This window comes from Rattus norvegicus, chromosome 7 (assembly GCF_036323735.1).
Source record: "Rattus norvegicus strain BN/NHsdMcwi chromosome 7, GRCr8, whole genome shotgun sequence".
In the NCBI taxonomy this organism is placed as follows: Eukaryota; Metazoa; Chordata; class Mammalia; order Rodentia; family Muridae; genus Rattus; species Rattus norvegicus.
In genome coordinates, this window is record NC_086025.1 from 34,413,639 (window position 1) to 34,418,518 (window position 4,880).

Consider the following 4,880-nt stretch of genomic DNA (forward strand, 5'->3'; position numbering starts at 1 on the left):
AAGGGGTGGGTGGTTGGATGGGGGAAAGGGGATAACATTTGAAATGTAAATAAAAAAATATTAAAAAAAAAGAACCCTGTGAGTGGTAAGAATTTGGGGTAAGTTAGAGCATCCACTTAGGAGCTAAGCCAGTTCCTAAGAGAGCTCTAACAGCAATTTTGTAAGTACGATCTACCCCATAGAAAGAGTGCTTTGGGGTGAAAGGTATGAAAGGTACTGAATTTGTGTTACAGATTTAGTGCTATTCCCAGAAAAGAACAATAACAAGATAAAAAAATTGGAAACATTTCTATAATTATGATACCTAAAACCATGAGATTAAATTATATCCTCAAAGGACATTGTAGCTGAAGCCTTTAGAGTTTTTGCCAAGTGGTCCTTAAAATACACATATGTTGATGTTATTAAGTGGCCTACCAACAAACCAAGGAAACTATAATTTAACTGACTTGGCTCTTCAGCCAAGACACAGCCATATAAGTTAAAATAAACAACACAACCTTCTCTCCTCTCCTCTCCATATATAGACTGTGGATGGCCACCTCAGTCAGCTTGTTTCTTAGCAGTAATTACACCAGTAACTAGTTATCTGATGATCTGAAAAAAAAAAGACATTCTGTCAACATTTTGGGTCATTACAATCTTTGATCTCAGTGTAGGTCAAGCTTGACCCCCCAAAAACATGTTTTCTCTTGCCTTCATCAACATAATTTTTTTGTTTCCTGAAAATAAATTTGCCACATTATTTTGCAGTCTGGGAGCACTGTTAGAACTCTGCTTGGAATTAATCAGCGTGGAGATGTGTTTGCTGATAGTGAGAGACTCTCTTTAATAGCGAGACTATACTCTTCTATTTATTGTTCAAGAGATGTATTTGCAGAGACAAAAAATACCTAATGTAGTGGAAATGAACTTCAGTGTTAATAAATACCACAGTGGTTAGTAGTTCATGGGTTTCAGCAGAGACGAAAGAAAAATTGCTTGCCGTGTAGCCAAAGAGGTGGAGGAGGAGCAGGCAGCTTGAGGAGAGCCAACTACCAAAGAGTTTGAGTTGGGTTCTGTACAATGAATTAAGCTTAGTATGCATACTAAGTGAAAAAGTTCCCTCCTCTTTTCTTTTTTTTTCATTTCTAGATATAATTTTATAATTAAGTAGAGGAAATCCTCCTGAAAGCAGTAGACATATAATACACAACTCCAAAGTCTTTACATTTTGCTCAAGACATGCTATGAATTTGCACTGTGGCAATCTACAGGAAGAGAGACGACTGGCCTTCTGAATATAAAAACCTTTCCAGCGTGATTCTTAGCACCTGGCTCTTAGGCATTATTCAGTGGGGAGTAAAACAGTCCGATGAAGGAAGAACATGCTAGTCACGTGCTGAAAGGTCAATCCTGTTTAACTTTCCTGTCACAGTCTATCATTCTGCTCTTTAGCGTCCAAGGACTTTCAAAGCATGCTCCCGACCTAGCATGTTTACTGCAAGTCCTTTGGCCATTTTCAGATAGATCTGAGCTCCATGCCTCTCCCCTTAGTTTAAAACCTCCTCTCTCAATCTCTCCAGGGTATTCTTTTCCATCAGTATAGCTCTGCTGCCTAGGCAAGGGGCAGGGACTGCTCTCCTGAGGGAGGAGTCTGAACCACTCTCCTGCTCTCGTGACCCCATACCCCCAGGGCCACCTTTCCCACAATGCCCAGGTAAGGGGGGAGCCAGTTTTATAAAGCAGTCAGTCATCAACATGTCCCTGGTTGACAGCCCAGACCAAGGATGTCTGCTTGGCCTTTAGTAGTAACAGCCCTGTTGCGGCGAGGCCATGTACCCAGAAGCGACCCCTGGTGGCAGCACAGGTTGTCAACCCACCATAGTCTCAGGTGGCACCAACCAGCTACTCACATCAAACTGTTCTTCACTACGCTCAAGTCTCCGGCCCTGCCTCTCTTCCTTGTGCCCACATTTTTCAGTTTCTTTCTCTTCCACTTCTCCACCACTTTCTTGTTACCTGGGATCCGAATATCTGGTCATCTAGGAGTGCTACGCCCCACTCGTTCATTACGGCACTAGGCAGAGGTCATTTCAGTCCAGTCAGCTCCCCCATGCTGGACAGTCCATGTCCCTTAACATGGATCCTATGGTCACATAATGGATTGTGGTCCGGAGGCTCACTCCTCCGGACCAGGGCCTGTAGCACCACTAGGGGTTCTTCTAGACCACCCTGCCGTGGGTGCCTATCCTATCCTGGTAGTTGTCTCAGACTAGCTCACTGTCAGAGACCCCTGGCGCCAGCTTGCTTTTGTCAGGCAATGTTAGGCTACTAATCATCCAGATGCTCATAGGTCAGAACACTGAGCATACACATAGGCTCTCTCCTCTATGGCCTCTATTAATATGCATGTGACACAGTAACTCAGGAAAGGAGCCATCCGTGCAATGCCTCTAGGGGCAACATCACTTTTTTTTTGTTACAGGGTTTTTTTACTTGAACCTCAAAGTTAATAGATTAATTGACTAGGACATATTGGATAGGTAGACTATTAGATGATTGCCAGAAAATCTGGACAGACTCCTCCTGTCTCTGCCTTCCCAGCTAGCATGTGTTCTGGAAAACAAACTCAGGTCTTCTTGTTTCCACAACAGGCATTTTACCAAAAAAAAAAAAGCCATTCCCATCTTTCTGATTTTTATTCTGTTTTTGACCATTTTTTACTATTTTGACATAATTTTGCATAGTAAACCTAAAATGGCATTTGAAAAATAATGCTCTCATGAAGAGTCTTGGCAGAGACTAATTTGCATTTTTATCCTATCTCATGTGTACATGGCTTCTGACTATGATGCTGTTTTTGTCTACCTTTGGTTCTTCCCATACTGTACTTGGAATAAAGCAATCTACTCAGCCCAAACATAGAAAGGGATGAGATATGCTTTTGGCAGAGTACCTATATGACTTTTTGAAATTCTTATCATACACGATTTATCTTCTTTCTGTTTATTACTTGAATAACTTAGATCAGTGCGTATTAATGTGCATACTTCTTCTATACTGTGTTCTGAAACCTAGGACTATGTCATTTATTTTATAGGTCAAATTATATTCTCGTTGGCTGTAGGACAAATGTTTCGATATCTTCTATGACTCACTGCTATTCTTTATCAACATTGTTTACTGGCTGGTTTTATGTGTAAACTTGGCAAAAGCTTTAGTTATCAGAGAGAAAGAAGCCTCCTTTGAGCCTTTGAGGGAATGCCTCCATGAGATCCAGCTGTAAGACATTTTCTCAATTAGCAGTTAAGGGGCGAGGGACCAGACCACTATGAGTAGTGTCATCCCTGAGCTGGTTTGTCCTGGGCTCTGTAAGAAAACCAGGGGAAGAAATCCAGTAAGCAGCACCCTTCCATGGCTTCTGCATTTGCTCCTGCCTCCAGGTTCCTGTCCTGTGTGAGTTCCAGTCCGGAATTCCTTTGGTGATGAATAGCAATGCGGAAGTGTAAGCTGAACAAACCTTTTCCTCTCCAACTTGCTTCTTGGTCATAGTGTTTCATCACAACACTAGAAACCTTGACTTAGACACATGGTAAACTTTACTTAACACTTTCCTTCTTTTCAGCAATGCAAGATACCTTTCCCACACTTTCCCTGCCCCTACTTCTAGATCCCATTGTTTCTCTGGTTCTTTAAGTAGAAAATAGGATTAGACATTTGAGAGCCTGTGCCAGGATGTGAGGATATGCTAACTGCTATGCTGCTATTAATATATATATATATGTATATTATATATTTATACATAATATCTATGTATATATATCAAGTGAGATAATAATATACTTAGGTTAACATGTTTCTAAATAACTATCTTTACATTTTTGACTCTGTGTATCTGCATTCAACTAAGCATGAAATTTCACTGACATCTTCAAACCTAATCCATCACCACTGGGCTCATTCTAGCCTTTTCTCATATTTAAATTTATCTCTCACTGATGTGAAACTTGGCTCTCACCATCTGATCCATTTATGTAATAGCTACAATATATAAATCTGGCGGTTCGTCTTCCTATTCTTTCTTGACAAGCTTCTTCAGACCTTGTTGCATACATCAATACAGCATAGGGGGTCATTTTCCTAGGAAAACAACCATCCAGTCCACTTATACTTACGTTCCCCTTTAAAAAAGATAAAATATCTGCTTTTGAAATGGGCTTACACATTTCGACACATATTTTTGTTCTGTGGATAATCATGAAATGTTGAAATTAAGTGGCAGTTTGCACTGACATTGAGACGTTTCAATAGTAAGGAACAAGATAACAGCAATAGGGACTATCACAATAATTATATATTTTCTATCTGGCTTCATATCAAGTTCCTCCTTTTGAATACTATTGGACGCTTCTGGACTCTGCAGTCTTGATATATCGGTAATACTGTTTTCAGGGCATTAGAAAATGTAAGACCACGAACTGATAATTACCTAAGAGAAGAAGTAACTCGGGATTGAGCTAACTGAGACCAACCTAAACCTCTTTAGAGCAACAAAAGGGGCAGAGGCAGCTAATGGAAATGCCAGGAAGGGACAGCTAAAACATACTGACTTTTGCTTTCACATGTCTGCTGGTTCGTTTGTTTCTGAATAGTTTTACTTTTCTCTCTCAACCACTCTCGTTTGCACAACTGATAGAGGAAAGTCATCTATAACATATTCAATGTTATATTGTATTTCCCATTTATATCCCAAATGAAGGTCATTTCCATGCAACTGGTTCTTAGCTACGGAAGATGGACCTCAGAGTAAATCTAGCTAGACTACCAAAAAGCAGGTATATTGATGCTGAAAAACTCTGCCCATGCCGAGCACTACAGGATCCATGTGAAATAAATGG

The 4,880-nt window shown here is 40.4% G+C and overlaps 1 pseudogene; it reads right to left on the reverse strand.

Moving 5' to 3' along the window:
- Window positions 1–2,301: 2,301 nt before the first annotated feature.
- Window positions 2,302–2,446, reverse strand: LOC120093993 (small nucleolar RNA SNORA17; annotated as a pseudogene).
- Window positions 2,447–4,880: the final 2,434 nt, after the last annotated feature.